Source organism: Eleutherodactylus coqui, chromosome 11 (assembly GCF_035609145.1).
Source record: "Eleutherodactylus coqui strain aEleCoq1 chromosome 11, aEleCoq1.hap1, whole genome shotgun sequence".
NCBI lineage: Eukaryota > Metazoa > Chordata > Amphibia > Anura > Eleutherodactylidae > Eleutherodactylus > Eleutherodactylus coqui.
This window is the reverse complement of record NC_089847.1, coordinates 8,238,451-8,257,999: the sequence shown is the minus strand read 5'-3', so window position 1 is coordinate 8,257,999 and position 19,549 is coordinate 8,238,451.

Genomic DNA, 19,549 nt, shown 5'->3' with positions numbered 1-19,549 from the left:
ATATCACTTTCTTTGGATCCAAGATCCGCCGCCGTGGCGAATCGGGGCGAATCAAAGGAAGACTCAGCCTTGGCCGTAGAGCAATGCAAGGAATGGCGAAGATAAGAGGAGCCAAGACCTCAGCATTACAACTAAGATCCAAATGATCAATGCCATCATTTCCCAAAAACTGCATATTCATGCGATGTGCTGGGCTCAAGAAAGTAGACAGTAGAAGGAGGGAGGCCTCTGCGCTGCGCTGCCGGCGGCGTATGCTGCATATACCACGGACAGAGATGGTCACAGATAAGGCGATCCTGGACCGGGTCAGACCAAAAGTATCACTAGAAAGCGAAATCACCAAACGGCAGCTTCCATACTTCGGTCATACGAGCCAAATCTGTGGGTCCAGAAGAAGAGGACGCCAAACAACACACTGGCTGGACGCAATCAAGGGGGACACGAACATGACTGCGGAAAATCTGAAGGAAGCGGCCAAAGACAGGGAAGCCTGGCGTATGCTGATCACAAGGTGACCGAAAGAGGCAACGACCGGGCGGATAAATCATCATCAAGGGCGTATTCAGACGACTATGCAGGCCGTACAAAAGTCGCACATAAAACGCGACCACGCGACGCACTGGATTTCAATGGTTTCATTCAGACGAACGTGTTTTTCCATGCGAAATAAATAGGACTTACGCGATTATTTACGGTCGTATATTTTATTCGTCGCGTGAAGAGATCGGTCTTGCCGTATCTTTTGCCGCGATACACAGTGAGATCCCATAGACTTCTATGGCAGCTGGAAAAAAGGGGGGGGGGGGTTACCTGCGTACAACACTGGGAATAGAAGAGGTGGACAGAACTGGAAGCAGACAGCTCCATGCACATTGCTGCAGACCTGCAATACCAACTCAAGCCACTGCAGTGGGTACGGAGCTGTCTGCACTGATAGTGGACCTGGCAAAAAGCTCATTGGTGGGGGTCCCGAGCAATAACCTATCCTGAGGCTAGTTCATCAATAATAAAGTCCTGGAAAACCCCTTTATGCCAGGCGCTACACAGCAAGCGCAAAAAAAAGTTCACGTGACCAAAGATCACTGTGTAGCCCGCGACCTCACACTCATATTGAGCGCAATCACTTGGTAAATATTATGCTATCTACATGTTGCGATAACTTGCAACCCCATTGACTTCAATGAGAATGTGAGGATGCTAGACAACCTATCTTGCGGCCAAAGGCGCTCTGCAGCCCCAGCCTGATGGGGTTTCCTATGAGGATGACCTCATTGCATAAGCCCTATTGGTAATACAGGGTAAAACCCTCTCTGCACCCCTCAAGCCTTCACAAAGAGTAACTCTAGCTCTGTATTCTAAGCAGGGGTGCCCCTACAACGAGGAGACCTAAGACTGCTGCCTGAGGCAATGGTCTGCAGGACCACAGGGGGGCACCACTACGTTTGCTGCCTGGCTCGTGTTGATTTCTTACAGGCCTAATTAATGGTTGGCATAAAATAATTGCCACCTGTGAGCCGCCGGGCAGCAACTAGATATGCATATAAGTCACTTGCTCTGCAGCTCTGGTCCAGCAGTGGTGGCACTCAAAGTGTGACCCCTGACCTCTCCCCCCAGCATCTGGAAGCACTATGGGGGACACTACTAATACTGGAGCCACTAAAGGGGGCACTATTACTACTGGGGCCATTATGGGGAAGACTTACTATCGAGGCCACCACTGGGGGCCGTATTACTCTGTCGCTTCACTTCAGACAAGTCTCAGTGTTCCAAATACCTGTTGAGTATCTTTGTATTGGCACTGTAAAATGTTTGCAAAAGAAGGTTTCTTTTGCGGGGAGGGGGGGGGGGGGCACCAATTTACACTTCATCTCAGGCAGCACAAAGGCTGGGGCACCCTGCCAACCTGATGTGGTTTTTCTATGAGTATGACCCCATTTCAGACGGGGCTCTGTCCTGGGCCCAGTGTTATTCAACAGTTTTATAAATGATCTGGAGGAGGGAATTGTGGGAAACTGATCAGGTTTCCTGATGACACAAAGCTAGGAGGGATAGCTAACACTAGGGGAGAGAGAGAGAGAGGATTCAAAAAGATCTAGAAAAGCTTGAACAGTGGGCGGCGACTAACAGAATGGTATTTAACAAGGAGAAACACAAAGTCCTACATCTGGGCAAGAAAAATGAAGAAAGCACATACAGAATGGGAGGAATTGGGCTAAGCAGCAGCACATATGAAAAAGACTTGGGTATACGAATAGATCACAAACTGAACATGAGTCAACAATGTGATGCAGCAGCCAAAAAGGCAAACACAATTCTGGGATGTATTAAGAGAAGCATAGAGTCTAGATCACGTGAGGTCATTATCCCCCTCTACTCTTCCTTAGTCAGACCTCATCTGGAATACTGTGTCCAGTTCTGGGCACCCCAATTTAAAAAAGACATAGACAAACTGGAGCAAGTTCAGAGAAGAGTTACCAAGATGGTGAGCGGTCTGCAAATCAAGTCCTATGAGAAACGGGGTAAAGGATCTGGGAATGTTTAGCAGAAGAGAAGGCTGAGAGGAGACTTAATAGCCGCCTACAAATATCTGAAGGGCTGTCACAGTGCAGAGAGATCAGCCCTATTCTCATCTGCACAAGCAAAGACTAGAAGCAATGGGATGAAACTGAAAGGGAGGAGACACAGATTAGATATTAGACAGTGAGGGGGATCAATGAGTGGAACAGGTTACCACGGGAGGTGGAGAGTTCTCCTTCAATGGGAGTCTTCAGAGGTGGACAGACATCTGTCTGGGATGATTTAGTGATCCTGCACTGAGCAGGGGGTCGGACCCGATGACCCCGGGGGTCCCTTCCTATTCTAGGATTCTCTAGAATAACTGTATCTGATGTACAAGACGTTGCAGACATCGATAAGTGATTAAGTCTAATTCCTGATTTCTTAGTCACATATCAGATATGTGCACGTATCACGGATCGCATGCAGTCACGAGGAGCCACCACTCATTTAGAGGGATATTAAGCCTCTTATATTCCATCATTGATTTTTATATTCACGCTTCAGAAGTGAAAGAAAATGTTGGAATTTGTTTTTTTTCTCTAAAAATTTCGAAGGACAAAATAAACTAATTTTTTCCTAGAAATTCCCATTCAGCTCAATGCTGCCCCCTGCTGTCCTGTTTGCAGCCTACAGTCAATGAACCTCAGTTTCTGATGCTGTCACAACCTTCTCCGGCTTATCTGAGAAAACCGTTCTCTGTCTCCAAGCATCAGATCTGCACAACAGCTGAAGGCGTCTTATAGAGCGACTTATGGGCTGCGGTCACGCCTGGGGGAAGAGGATGCCAGCGGGAGAGGGAGGGCAGCAGGGCACTGATCCCATCAAGGGAACATCAGGGATCTGCTTGTAGGCTTATCTTGGGCAGTTTGTGGGGATGTTCTGCAGGTTACGGAGATGGATCTGAGCGCGCTCACAACTCGGCCGCTGTTACACTTTATTAGCCCGTGATAAACCTGCCCGCTCTTTAAGATCTGTGGGTTTTGGAAGGGAGTCAAAGTACGAGGTTTATAACACAGTAAAACTAAGTCAGTAGCGGAGCTGGCGGGGACAAATAATAAATACACACACTAATATATATATATCCTTGAGCTGCGGGAGGAGGGAATGGGTGCAGGCTACCTAAATGGAGCTTCTGCCCATCAACATACCCTGATCGCCCCTTTATCAGCCCCCATCTAGTGGCACGTTGGACTCATTTGGTCTTCAGATCTGCAGCAGTTCATCGTGATGTAGATTCCACTCGGTGATGAACTCATCCTGTAGGAAAATCGGCCCCTGTGGACAGGAAGCTTTTTATAGCTGCCGCAGATTAGATGGCAGTGCTGACATGTTCTGACCAGCTGACAGGAAGGGGGCAGCGATTCATGCTGCTTGCACCAAATTCTGACCTCCCATCAGCAGCAGACATCTGGATCCATCTGACCAGGAGATGTTTTTCCGCTGCTCAGTGATACAAGTTTTGCGCTCTTTCGCCCGCTGGAGTCTCATCTTTTTGTTTCTCTTAGACACAATGGCGCTGGAACTGGTCGCCCGCTGTTATATCCCATCCGTGCGGAGGAACGGCGAGTTGTGCGTTCGGACACGTTAGTTGGAGCTCCAGCGTTGTATTCAGCTGACTGTGCAGCCTGTTGGTCAGAGCGATTCCTGACATCCTCCTCCGACCCTTATTGGTGACAAGTTGTTTCCGTCCACAGGATGTTTTTCCTTGATCACACCATTCTCGGTATACTCTGCACCCTGTTACACGACAAAACCCCCGCAGTCGGCAGTGAGACCCCGGTTAGTCCAGCACCGATGACCGGCCTCGCTGGAAGTCGCTCCGATCGCTGGATTTTCCCACCTAATGTGGATTCACACTGAAACTGATCCACGGAGAACTTGTCACGTGATTTTATGCTCCGGGGTCACGGGGAGAATTACCAAACAGGGCAGCGCCAATCATGAGAGGGCCGGGGCTCTGATAAGTGTACTGGATATACATTATGCCAGCAGTTTTGCTGTTAAGGAACATATTATCTATCGTTTTCCCTCATTGGTGCCCAGAGGTAAATTTTCCAAAGCTCCCCCAGTCCTGCTGATGAGACGGGTGCTACATACGTATCAGTGTTACAATCGGTGCGGGTAACATGTATCCCTCCCGGTCGGCACCATTTATGGCATAGATTGCTGTATAGACTGGATACATTGTAATGAACCCTCAGCCATGAGACATAATAACTCAGTACAGGTTTTCCGCCTCTGGACCTAAACAAAAGTGCTCCTATTAAATGACAGGAAGCAGAGATCTTGACTATGGTGCAGAATTGAAACATAAAGCCCATTGGAAAGCTGCAGATCTTTCAGGTCTGCGCTGTGTATAAAGAATTAAAGTGGTTGTACCAAGATTGCAAGTTATCCCCTATCCACAGGCAGGGAATAACTTACTAATCAGTGGGGTCTCACTGCTGAGACCCCTGCCGATCTCCAGAATGGGACTCATTAGAGGGTCTCTTCTTCCCCAGTCAGTATGAAGGGTTCCATTGAAAGTAAATGGAGTGCTGGTACCCTTACACAATCAGAACTCCATTCATTCTCTTCTTCACTGCGGGGAGAGCAGTAAGGAGGAGGACGGGGGACCCTTGATCTCAGGATTGCAGGGGTCTCAGCAGTGAGACCACCACCAATCAGCAAATTCTCCTTTATCCAATGGATATCCTGTGGGTAGGGGCTAACTTGCAGTCTTGGTGCTTCCCTTTTTAGTGCACTTGTCGGTAGACTAGGAGGGCGAGCGCCATGCAAGCACAGATCAATGAAATCAAGAACCGCAATCATAGGGCTTGTGTAAGATCTCTTGTCCTGCCGGATGGAGTCTTGGGGGATGATCCCTCCCCTCCGATTTCTCCTGTCAGCCACCAGCAGTTAGCCCCCCTGTTCCTTCCCTCCCCTCTATTGTACTGATAAATAATGGGGGTCTTCCATCACATGCAGGTTTATAGGATGTGATGTCCTGCTGCATTACAAGCTATTAATTAGCAGCTACTGCCCTTCCTCACTGCCGCCCTAAATTAACATTTTACAACACAGCTAGTGCATAGTAAAAACCCTTTTATGGGCCGAGTAGTAAAATATTAATGGACTGTACAAGACAGCGATTTTTCCTTCCCCTCTTTAAACTGGACATTGTTTAAAGGCGTCGCCGTCCAGAAGCCGTAACTATTGCAGAAGGGTCTTTTAATATGTAACAGGATTATTGGCCGAGGACGGTTTAAAGGGCTTGTGCCGGACTCCCAGCCATCCTCTGGCTTTAAAGGCCGTGGAGATGAGATATGGGGAATAGCGAGATTTTATGGTTTTCCTTTTTAATTCCTCATTTTGCAAACTGGAGAAAATCAGTGTAAGGTGACTGCCACCTATTGGAGGGAAGGGGTATGACATGGAGCATTTGTCAACTGAATGGAAACGATATATATATTGGATATATACAAGGGATCGGGGGGCACCTGTGGAGACCCAATTATAGACGGGAATTGATTTTGGATAGGAGAGCTTGCAAAAGCAACAGATAGGAGTATGAGACTGATGACCTGTACTGTAGGTCTGGTTGGATAGACACTGAATGGCCACTCAATTAAAGCCCTCAGCCCTCTCACAATTGGAGATTACCTGTATGGTAATTCTCCCCGTGACCCCGGAGTGCGGCATGAAATCACGTGACAAGTTTTCCGTGGATCAGTTTCAGTGTGAATTCAAATTAGAAGGCAAAATCCAGCGATCGGAGCGACTTCCAACGAGGCCGGGTCATCAGTGCTAGACTAGCCGGGGGCTCACTGCCGACTGTGGGGGGGAGGGGGGGTTCTCATGTAAAGGAGAATATACTAAGAATGGCATAACGGGGATCCTGTGGACAGAAACAACTCATCACTGAAAGGGGTCGGAGGAGGATGTCAGGAATCGTTCTGACCAACAGGCTGCACAGTCAGCTGACTACAACGCTGGAGCTCCAACTAACGTGTCCGAACGCACAGCTCGCCGTTCCTCCGCACGGGTGGGATATAACAGCAGACCAGTTCCAGCGCCGTTGTGTGTAAGAGAAACAGAAAGACGAGACTCCAGCAGGCAAAAGAGCGCAAAACTTGTATCACTGAGCAGCGGAAAAACATCTCCTGGTCAGATAGATCCAGATTTCTGTTGCTCCGTGCTGCTGGGAGGTCAGAATTTGGCGCAAGCAGCATGACTCGCTGACCCCTTCCTGTCATCCAGTCAGAACATGTCAGCACCGCCATCTAATCTGCAGGGACTACAAGAAGCTTCCTGTCTGCAGAGCTGAAAGTTGATGGGCTGGAAGGATTACCTGGCCTTACGCAGCTCCATGAGTCCAATCAGAACCTGAGATGTTTTAGGGAAGCATGACACAATAGCTGCCCAAGGTGTAGCTGATCTTGTCCTGGTCACTGGACGGGCACAGTACCTGGAGAGAGGGCCTGGCACTGTGTGGAACTTCAGTAGAGTAGAACATGGTGAACTATCGGTTTGTTTCTGTAGTTGCTGAGCCTTCTTCACCTGGATGGCTGGAGCCGGATGCATGTGAGGTGAAGGCAGAGAGGGCTGCCCCTGCGGTGCACGGCGAGGGGTGCAATGTAAATCTGCAGTACAATCCCACCATGTCCATGTCAGGCAAGATTAAAAAGGCTCCCCTGATGCCTTAGTTGGTGGCTACAAGCGAGCCCAGAAGAAGCAACTCTGACCCAACAGGGTAATCCATAAGAGACCCAGTGTGATCCATTGTACTGTTGGTCACACGGCCATTTATATTGGATACTATCCAGGCAGTAAAGAGTAAACCTTTAAGACTAATGTGCTGATTGAGTTGAGTAACAGAGAAGCTCCAAATTCCAGATGCATTGGGGCCAGTGCCACTGAAGAGCGCCAGTCCGAGAAGAAGGGAAGTAGAAGTGTCCATAAACCTACCAGAGCGTTCGCCTGAGGATGAAAGAAGCAAGCAGCATGAAAGCAGAGAGACCAAGTAGAGGGGTCTGTGTACAGCATAAGTGAAGGCAATGCCTATACCACCGCTACCTCTATGAGTGGACTGGAAAGCCAAAAGTTCATTCAGACTGTCCGCTGAGTTGCCCTTCTGTTGCCCATTAATGAAAGAACTGTTTTATGGGATCCAGGTTGTCCTATTTTCTTCGTAAAATGTCCTGTGGTTTAGCCATAACGCTGGCTGCTCATGTTATATTCGGCGTAGTCGGAAGGATTATTGCACTAATTTGGTCGATGTAATGGCAGACAAAAACTCAATATTGTTAGATTGTGCTGCTGGGACCTGTAGTTCTATGAGTTTCCAGGAGCACACCTTCAGAAGTGTGGGATAATTGAGCTGGCTGCGTGTGGAGTTCTCCAGCCAGCCAATCCCCACCGGTCTGCTGCACATATATACCAGCCCCTCTGGCTAGAGGATGCTGGTTTCCCAATACCCTGGTGTTTGCTTCCATGCATGTTTCTCAGTATGGTGTGTGCAATGACGTGTTCTGTGGGTATGGGTAGGTTGCTGGTCATGTGGTGTGAACTGTCCTGTTCCGTGTGGTATGCATTCCACTATGTGCTGGTATGTCCTGTCTGCTTTGGATCATTTTCCATCTACAGCGAGGCAGGTTCTTAGGTTCCAGCGTGTCGCCGTCCCTATTGGGACGATCGTCCTGCTTGCAGGCAGGACTCCTGGGGCAAGTTGTCTTGTGAGAGTAGGGACCCACGAGACAATGAGGACCCTTGTCGGCGGGCTCAAGTATCTTGGCCAAAATAGGAACCAATACCTCATATGTACTGTTCCATCTGTTTATGCATACAGGTATGCTAGGTGAGTGTTTTGGGTGTTTGTCAGTCGCTGTTTTATGTCTGTATTCCATTCTATGTATGATCCACCCATCTGTTGTTTGCTGGATGCCCGGTTCTTAGTTTTTTGTCCTACCCATCCGTTGGTGGGAAGACGCCTGAGCCTTATCCTGTCCCCTTCGTCCGTTGGTAGGCGGACGCTAGTTCCTCTTGTTTCTGTCTGATCCTGCATTTACCCACCCATAGAGCAAGCTTAGTACCAAGTGATCTCCGAGTTCTGTTGGCAGCCCAGGACGAATGTAACAAATAGCCTGATGTTTAAGTTATGGAGGACTAAATATGCTAAAGGTCCATCAACTGTATGAAGTCAGGAGGTGTTCTAGCCTGTCTGAGTCACCGGAGATTCTTCCATTCACTGACAGGAAACAAACTTAGATAATGGTATAGGATTGAAACGCAAAGTATATTAGAAAGTTGCAGAACTGTCAGGTATACAATGAATATAGACTGAACCAGCCCTTCGATGGCCATGTTCTTGCAGACAGTCAGATCCATAGGTGAGTCTTTGGTGGTGGGGTGTTGGCCGGATCCCATCCCTCGCAGGTTACACGGCTTTATCATACTAATGAGATGCCTGGTATCTTGTCGCTGCTCAGCTGCGGAGGCTGTGTAGTAGTTGCCTGCAGTCACTGCTTGAGGAATGAGTCTTTGCATTGCAGATCAAACGCAGCCCTTTGTATTCATTTGCATGTGTCACTTTTTACAGGAGCGAGGTGAGAGACGGCAGGCGAGGAAACGCGATTCCGTGTCTAATTTTAGACTGTGCCGGATACGTGGAAAGATGAAGGGGAATTTATGATATGTGCGGACTGTTTAATCTACAGAACATGAGCTTTTCCTTTGTCGAGTGACTTCCTCAGAGCAGACGCCTGAAAGAACTGCGCCACTTCTGAGGTGCGCAACACAGCGACGGCGGGGAATTCCTCAAAGGGACGTTAACGCAGCCGATCTGTGTGCCGTTCAGTGGGATACAATCTATCATTCCCTGCTAGAAGGATGCAGCGGTGTCTCCAACATGGTTGGCCATTCAAAAACACTGCTGCCCCGACGCTATATTCTATTGGTCGGTACGATTAGGATGATACAAAATTCATATCGTTTTTTTTTGCTATCCTACTCATATCTTTGGAAAAAATAAAGTTATTTTCTGCCGCCATCTTCTGAATGCCATAACTTTTTTATTTTTCCACTGGGGCTTGTTTTTTGTGGGACGTCTTGTAGTTTCTATTGGAGTATATAGGACCTTTCATCATGCGGGATAAATAATGTGTTTCTTTGATAGGTCGGACTTTTACGGACGGGGCGATACCAAATATATTTAGGGGTTTTTTTGTTTAGGATTTTTATTAGAGATGTGGGAAAAAAATTTTTTCTGTAAATTCTTTTTTTAACCCCTTAATGACACGGCCTGTTTTGAGCTTAAGGACGCAACGATTTTGGGCGGATTTTCTTCTCCATTTATCAAAAGTCATAATTTTTTAATTTTTTCGTTGACGCGACCAAATAAGGGCTTGTTTTTTGCGTGGCAAACTGTAGTTTTTATCAGCGTCATTTTTGGGTACATAGACTATATTGTAAAACTTTTATTTTTTTTTTATGATAGCAGGGAGAGAAAACGCATCAATTCTGCAGTAGATTTTTATTTTTTTTTACAGCGTTAATCATGCAGCATAAATGACACAATACATTTTTTCTGCGGGTCGGTACGGTTACAACGATACCAAAATTCTTACATTTTTTTTTAGATTTTTCCACTTTTCTGCAATAGAAACCCTTTTTTTGGAAATCTTTTTTTTCTCTATAGCTGCATTCAAAGTCCTGTAACTTTTTTATTTGTTGATGTACGGATCCTATGTGGGCTTATTTTTTGCGAGACGAGCTGTAGTTTTTATTGGTACCATTTTAGGGTGCATACGGCTTTTTTGATCACTTTTATTGCGTTTTTAGTGAGGCAAAATGCTAAAAATTAGCAATTTGCCTCTTTTTGTTAGCGTTTTTTTTTAACGCTTTTTTCCGTACACAGTCAAAAGCATGTGCAGCTTATTGTACGCATCGTTACGGATGCGACAATGCCAAATATGTGGGGTTTTAATTTTTTTTACCTTTTTTTATGCTAATCTCAGAAAAAGCATATAAAGGGGTTTTTTTTAAATTTTTTTTACATTTTTTTAATTCATTTTTTTAAATCTTTTTGTTTTTTACACTATTTGAGTCCCTCTGAGGGACTTTGACCACAGTACTGCCCATCGCTGTGATAAGGCATGGCAGGGCTACTGCCCTGCCATGCCTTATCGCTTATACAGCGACCATAGGCATTGGCACTACAGGACGCCAGTGTCTGGCGTTCTGTTGCCATGGCGACAGGCCGGGCTCTCGCAATAACATCGCAAGAGCCGGCCGAAGATACAGAGGGAGCGCGCTCCCTCTGTGAACTCTTTCCCTGCCGCGATCTACTTAGATCGCGGCAGGGAAGGGGTTAACAGCAGGGGGCACATCTCGTAAACTTACGCCCTGGAGCGGGAAGGGGTTAATTGAAATCAATAACAGATGCAATACGATGGTGGACAGAAATGTACGTATTATTACAGATTATTTTGACCTTTGCACTGCTACAATGAAAATAAAACTCAATTTTCAACTTTTTAAGCACAGGTAGATAGTAGATGCAAATGAGGATGTAGTGAAGAGAAATAGGTACAGGGGTTAGGGAGGGATTGATGAAGGGGATTATGTGGGGTGGTTGGGGGGTTAAGGATGATGAGAGTTGAATATTATGGATTACAGTGATGCTTCTGGCTTAACCGAAAAGTCAAGAAACGAAGAGACTGGGCAAAGTAGATCCATAGTGTTGTGGCCGAGGCCCATGCCATAGCTATGAGCGTCAGCCATAGTCACAGAGGCAATGCACTTCGCACCAGTTATAGACCCAAATATTTGCAACTTCTGTTTTAATAGATTAAGAGGTTAAGAACGTAGTATCCATGGCAACCAGATAGATTTTAATTTAATATGAGATCTGTTAGCCCAACTTGACAGTTCCTCAAACCTTGTTGACTTTTTCTACCCATTGATTGAACGAGGAGCTTTAGGTTGTAGCCATAGGAGTGTGATTAAGGACTTAGTTGTAGTTTTTTTAAAAAATTTTTATTACTTTTATTTTTTCTAAGAAAACTAATAAAACTTTTTTTTCCTCATTTCAATTTTTTTCTTTTAGTCCCCATAGGGGACTTGAACTTGTGAACATTTGATTGCTCATAGAGTATAATGCAATACCATAGTACTGTATGGTACTGTATGTGTTGTGGCTGAGGCCCATGCCATAGCTATGAGCGTCAGACATCAGTCACAGAGTGAACGTGAAGGCAGTGCACTTCGCACCAGTCATAGCCCCATGCATTGCATTGATAGGCAGTCAGTAGTGGCAGCTCTGGGGTCTTTCAGAAGGTTCCAGGCTGCCATGGTAACAGAACAGCACCTCACGATCTCATTGTGTGGGGCCATTCAGGATCCCCAAATACCGATCGGGGGATTTAAATGTCACTGTCAGGAGTGACCGCAGCGTTTAAAGAATTAACAGCCACAATCAGCGTTCAAGCTGATCCTAGCTGCTGCGGGTGGGTGGCAGCTGTCAAAGATCCATACAAACCCCAAGCACGCAGGACGTAAATGTACACCCCGGGGTGTAAAGGGGTTAAAGGGGTTGTCCCGCGGCAGCAAGTGGGTCTATACACTTCTGTATGGCCATATTAATGCACTTTGTAATGTACATTGTGCATTAATTATGAGCCATACAGAAGTTATAAAAAGTTTTTTACTTACCTGCTCCGTTGCTGGCGTCCTCGTCTCCATGGAGCCGTCTAATTTTCGGCCTCCGATGGCCAAATTAGCCGCGCTTGTGCAGTCCGGGTCTTCTGCTCTCTTCAATGGAGCCACTCGTGCAGAATGCCGGCTTCGTGTAGCTCTGCCCCGTCACGTGCCGATTCCAGCCAATCAGGAGGCTGGAATCGGCAATGGACCGCACAGAAGAGCTGCGGTCCACGGAGGGAGCAGACCCCGGCGGCCATCTTCAGCAGGTAAGTATGAAGACGCCGGACCGCCGGGATTCAGGTAAGCACTCTCCGTTTGTTTTTTTTAACCCCTGCATCGGGGTTGTCTCGCGCCGAACGGGGGGGGGGTTAAAAAAAAAAAAAAAAACCATTTCGGCGCGGGACAACCCCTTTAATGGTGTATCCTAAGAATATACCAACATATCACAGTATAAGGGCTCTCTCACACGGGCGGCCATTGTTTTCACCCAGAATAGGCGCGTGAAAAAATTGCGTCTATCAGAACCAATGGTTTCCTATAAAGCGATCAGATGGAGACATTCTAGACGCGCAAAAACCTCGCACCATCCAAAGATAGAAGATGTGTGGCTGCAATACGGCATCTGAGGTCCGTGCTGCTAGAAGAGATAGGACCGGACCGATCCTCGGTGCGTGATGCGCAGGAGTCCCCATAGACTCCTATGGCAGCTGGAGTTTAGCCGTGTCCGACGCTCAGAAAAAGGTTACAAGTCATTAGGAGGATTTCTGCTGAGCGGACAGCGCTGCTGCACCCAGAAGCACATTCTAAATGTCCCGCTGTAAAGTTCTGTTAGTCCCTGGAGGGATGAGGAGAAGCTCCGAGGGTTTTATTCACCTCCCCAGGGGTTCCCTTAATCTTCACAGGGAATAACAGGAGTTTACAGTGAGACATTTAAAATGTGCTTCTGGGCAGCAAGTTTTAAAAACCCCACTGTAAGCAGCAGGGAATTCCTCCAGCCCTGCTGCTGCGTAACTCCCCAGCAGCGGGGGGACTCACTCCACCTCTCTCCCTAGCAGCGGGTCCCCCAAGGGATTTCCCCATAGTTGGGAGAGGGAGGGTGGGGTTAGAGGGCTTCCCCGAGAGCATGTGGGAAGGGACGGACTAGCTCCCACCCTCCTCTCCCTGCTATGGGGAATCCCTGTAAGAAGCCCTCTAGCCCCACCCCCTCTCTATGTGCTATGGGGATATCTCTCAGGGATCCCCTGTAGCCCAGCCCTCTCCCTCTCTGTACTATGGGGATATTCCTCAGGGGTCCCCATAGCCTCCCTCACTCTCTCTCTGCTATGGGTAAATCCTGAAGCCATGGCGGGTTTCATCTCTCTTTCTTCCTGGAGCAGCTGCGCTTTTTTTTAGGCAACACACTGCTCCAGTGAAGGCGTAAATTTTACACTCATGAAGCTCAGGTCTTCTGTGCATGAAAAATTGCCTGTTTGCATAATTTGTAGTGCAGTTTAGTCACGATTTTTTGGCCCGCCTATATTACGCTAAAGCCAAGTCCGTGCAAAAGAGCCCTGATGGAAAGTTTCCAGTATACTTTAGGGCAGTTAAGGCTCACACACATGGGTGTATGTCGCCCACTAGTGGTTACATTTTAGCTCTGTATAGATATGTGGGGGATCGTGTCCGGCGGTCGGCTTGGTGGCCTCCTACCTTCCATACCGTTATGGCGTGATCAATGATCCACGAATACTTTAGCCTATATCGGCTGCGAGAGTTTCGGAATATCCGCAGAGGTGTTTTATTTCACGTATAAAATACAGGCTATGTTTTACTTCGGTGGGGCCCTAACAGCCGGCTCCTGGTTGTGGCAACTTTGTTTGTCTATTAGTTTAACAGCCTGGCGTGACGCTGCGCAATTCTTGAATTATTTGTTACGCATCTTTTTGGTTTGTGACCGAAACTCCACCCACCGGTGTGAATGAGCCCTAAATGTAACTACTCCTTACATGATTGTGGCGCTCTCTGCACTAGGATGGGGTTTCTCCCCTCCATAGGCCTGCAGACTTTGAGTTTGACACATGTATCTTATCACCTCCGAGAAGTAGTGATGCGTGTGAGAAGAGGAATTGCACAATGTATCCAGTTTTATATGTATCAGTCTCAGCGGAGATGACTCCACCCACACGGTATAGTGACGCCCATAAGCTTCACATGGAAATGATTTGATACGTTGTCCCAACTGCTCCACTTCTAGTGACATCACTGAATCATTTTATGTGTGATGTCATCTTCTTCCACGTCGGAGGAAACCCCTCCCCAAATGTCGTTGCAGCCCTCGTTAAAGCGCCCCTTTGGTGCAGGCTTCAGATTTCGGTAACAGAGTAGCCGATGGCGCCGTGATCGATCGAGCGCAATATAAATATTTTATTCCAGCAGTAAAGCGGCCGTTCTCTACAGACGCAGCAGAGCCGGGCGCTACGGGTTTGTCATAAACCTTCCTAAGCAGCAAGACACCTCCAGCCTTGCGGCTGCCTGACGATTCATGGCCGCGTCTGGCGTTACTGCCTTTATATCGCCAACCGCAGATTATAGCAGAGCCGACCGCGCAGAGACTTGTCCCGGGAGCTTTTATAGACAAGTACGGAAATAAAAGCAGATAAATATACTGATTGGGAGGAAGCTCTTCATTCCTGCCACCTGACAGAGCCCAACGTGGGATCACTGACAGGAGGAGCAACAGAGACCAGTCAGAGAAGAAAGGAGGGGGTAACTACCACAAACTCAACACCTGTATATATATGGTGAGCTACCTGTAGTGGTGGCTGTATACAGTGGACCTCCTCTAGTGGAAGTTGTGTATATATCTGTATAGACTGAACGCCCCCTGGTGGTGGCTATATATATACACCTGTATACAGTAAGCTACCCCCAAAGTGGGGGCTGTATATATCTATATGGAGTGAGCTTTCCCTACTGGTGAGTGTATACATCTGTACACAGTGAGCTCCCCCTAGTGGTGGCTATATAAATCTGTACACACTGAGCTCCCCCTAGTGGTGGCTATATAAATCTGTACACACTGAGCTCCCCCTAGTGCTGGCTATATAAATCTGTACACACTGAGCTCCCCCTAGTGGTGGCTATATAAATCTGTACACACTGAGCTCCCCCTAGTGGTGGCTATATAAATCTGTACACAGTGAGCTCCCACTAGTGATGGCAATATAAATCTGTACACAGTGAGCTCCCCCTAGTTGTGGCTATAAAAATCTGTACACACTGAGCTCCTCCTAGTGGTGGCTATATAAGTCTGCAAACAGTGAGCTCCGGTGGCTGTATACAGTGGACCTCTTCTAGTGGAGGTTGTGTATATATCTGTATAGACTGAATGCCCCCTGGTGGTGGCTGTATATATACACCTGTATACAGTAAGCTCCCCCCCATCCCAAGTGGTGGCTGTATATATCTGTATGGAGTGAGCTTCCCCTACTGGTGAGTACACCATCTGTACACAGTGAGCTCCCCCTAGTGGTGGATATATAAATCTGTACACAGTGAGCTCACCCTAGTGGTGGATATATAAATCTGTACACAGTGAGCTCCCCCTAGTAGTGGCTATATAAATCTGTACACAGTGAGCTCCCCCTACTGGTGGCTATATAAATCTGTGCACACCGAGCTCCCTCTAGTGGTGGCTGCATAAATCTGCATACAGTGAGCTCCTGCTGGTGTTGGCTATATAAATGCCTGTATACAGTAAGCTCTCCCTAGTGGTGGCTAGATATATATCTGTATGGAGTGTGCTCCCCCTAGTGGTGGCTGTATATACGAGTAAACAATGAGCTTCCCCTAGTGGTGGCTGTCTATATCTGTATGGAATGAGCTCCCCCAGTGGAGACTGTGTATATACCTCTATACAGTGAGCTCCCCCTAGTGTTGACTGTATATACCTGTATACAGTGAGCTCCCCTTAGTGGTTGCTGTATATATCTGTATTGAATGAGCTCCCCCATTAGTGACTGTGTATATACCTGTATTTAGTGAGCTCCCCCTAGTGGTAGCTGTATAAATCTGTACACAGTGAGCTCCCCCTAGTGGTGGCTGTATATATCTGTACACAGTGAGCTCCCCTGGTGATGGCTGTATGTATACCTGTATACAATGAGCCCCTTCTAGTGGTAGCTGTATATATCTCTATGGACTGAGCTCCCCTGGAAGTGGCTGTATAAATCTGTATACAGAGAGCTCCCTCTAGTGGTGACTGTATATATGTATGTAATGGGCTCCTCCTAGTGGTGGCTGTATAAATAACTCAGCAGAGAACTCTGCCCCTCCCCCATAGTTACCCTCCATGATTCTCTTTTTGGTCTAGAGAGATTAATATTAAGTCTATACAAAATTCAAGACAGAAGGAACATCGTCTTGGAGAAGCAGCTGCCGGGAGTCTTTGTTACTGAGGTAATGATTGAACTGCAAGATATAACAATGCGAAGGGGGCGGAGTCGGCGAGGCTTTAGACGCTGCACATGTTTTCGGTTTGTGCTCTCGATCTGATCGATTTCCGTAAGAGTTCGGTGAATGTCTTGAGTCGCCGTCTGTCTCCTTCCTCTCCGTGGCCACAGCTGCGGCTTATGAGACATTTATGAGACCCACTTTAGGAATAAGTGATTACAGCGCGGCGTTGGTGACGCACCGAACGGAGAAGGTTCTGCTGCCTCTGTGTGATCAGCCGCCAGTTCAAGAGGCACTTCATATCATTGGCGCTGTCTGATTCTGATTGCTGGTGACGCTCAGTGACTCGGCTCGTCATCTCCCCATCAGCCGTATACTGGAGGAAGATTCATCATCAGACGATATATTAACCCCTTCCCGCCACGTAAACTTACATCGTGGGTAGGAAGGGGTTCCTGCAGATGGGCGTAAGTTTACGTCCTATGGATGCCACCCGCAGAGGGAGAAACTGATAGCCTCCCACTGCAACAGCGAGGATGAGTGAGAACACCGATCCCCGCTGTTTACCCCTTACATGGTACAATCAATGTTAATTGTGGCATATAAAGGGTTCACAGAGGGAGGGTTCTCCCTCTGTGATGTCATCAGCCCTCCACTATGTCATTGTGAAAGGCTGATGCGCTGCCATGTCAACTGGACAGCAGACAATGGCGTCCGGGTCTGCTATGGCCTATGATCACTAATAATAACAACAATACATTGCAGTACAGAAGTACTGCAGTGTATTATCATAGCAATCATTGGTCAACAAGTTCAAGTCCCCCTCAGGGACGTAAAAAAATTAATAAAAATCATTAAAAAAAAAAACATAAAAATATTTAGATAGAGAACCTTTTTACACACTTTACTCCCTTTGTGTAAAAAAGCATACAAACAAGAAAAACACGCATAGAATCATAGCATCCATAACAATTATTCTGGCCTGCATAGTAAACGCTGAGAGGAAAGCAAGCTAAAAAATGCAGGCGGAATTCTTCTTTTGTTCATTTTGCCTCCCAAAACAACACAATAAAAGTGATCAAAAAGCTGTATGTACCCCAAAATGGTACCAATAAAAACTACAGCTCAACATTCAAAAAACAGACCCGCGCAGAGCGCCGTCCAAAAAATATTTTGAAAAGAGGGTTTTTATTGTGCAAAAGCAAACAAGCCTGAAAAAAATATGATATATATTTTTTTTGTATTGTCGTAATCGTATGAATCCACAAAAAAATGTATCATTTATGCTGCATCATTAACACCGTATAAAAATATAACAATGAGGTGATTTTCCTCCCGGCCCTCCAGAAAAAATAAATAAAAGTTATACAATACGTTATATGTACAAACCTACAGTTGGCCGCACAAAGCAGAGGCCCTCGTGCGGCCGCGGCGACAGAGAAACATAAGCCCACCCACTAGCGTTTTTTTTCACTGCGAAATTCGCACGTTTTTTTTTTCTACAGGGGGTCTATGGGACTTGTAAAGCTAAAATCGCGATCGCGCAAAATCGCGATTTACCGCGAAATCGCAATTTTAGCTTTACAACTCCCATAGCCCAAAGACCCCTGCAGAAAAAAAAAAACGCTGCGAATTTCGCAGTAAAAAAACGCTAGTGGGTGTGAGCCCTTATGGCCTTTGAAAAGTAGAGATAAAAATCCTCAAAGAAATCATTGCGTTTTTAGGACCAAAATAGGCGGCATCTAAGGGGTTAAAGAGACACTAAACTGCTGAAAACCTGTACTGAAAACCAGATTGTCTGGGGTAGCGCATGCCAGAGAACTGGTGCAGCTCTGGGAACTCGAAACGGGAGTGGGAGCTTCGGATTGGAGGAGAAGTTTATAATAGAGATAGTAATGAAATCTAACTCTACTGATAGTTTGTCCAATAGGGGCCACGTAGATGGAAAAGGAGGAGAGAACTGAGGACCGAACCCTGAGGAACCCTAACAGCAAGGGGAGAGCACAAAACCCCGACAGCAAGGGGAAGAGCACCAAACCCTGAGGAACCCCAACAGCAAGAAGAGAGGACCGAACCCCAAGAAAGCCCAACAGGAAGAGGAGAGGACTGAACCCTAACAGCAAGAGGAAGATGACCAAATCCCAAGAAACCCAAAGGAACCCCGACAGCAAGCAGAAGAGAAGAGCACCGAATCCTGAGGAAGCCTAACAACAAAGGGGTAGAAGAGAGCACCGCACCCTGAGGAAGCCCAACAGCAAGGGGAAGAGTACCAAACCCTGAGGAACCCCAACAGCACGAGGAGAGGACTGAACCCCAAGGAAGCCTGACAGCAAGAGGAAGAGGAGAGGCCTGAACCCCAAGGAAGCCCGACAGCAAGCGGAAGAGGACCGAACCCTGAGGAAGCCTGACAGCAAGATGAAGAGGATAGGACCGAACCCCAAAGAACCCAAAGGAAGCCCAACAGCAAGCGGAAGAGAAGAGCACCGAACCCTGAGGAACCCTAACAGCAAGGGGAGAGCACCGAACCCCGACAGCAAGGAGAAGAGCAGCAAACCCTGAGGAACCCCAACAGCAAGAAGAGAGGACCGAACCCCAAGGAAGCCCGACAGGAAGAGAAGAGGGCTGAACCCTAACAGCAAGAGGAAGATAACCAAATCCCAAGAAACCCAAAGGAAGCCTGACAGCAAGCAGAAGAGAACAGCACCGAATCCTGAGGAACCCTAAGAAAGGGGTAGAGGACAGCACCGCACCCTGAGGAAGCCCAACAGCAAGGCGAAGAGCACCAAACCCTGAGGAACCCCAACAGGAAGAGGAGAGAACTGAACCCCAAGGAAGCCCGACAGCAAGCGGAAGAGGACCGAACCCTGAGGAAGCCTGACAG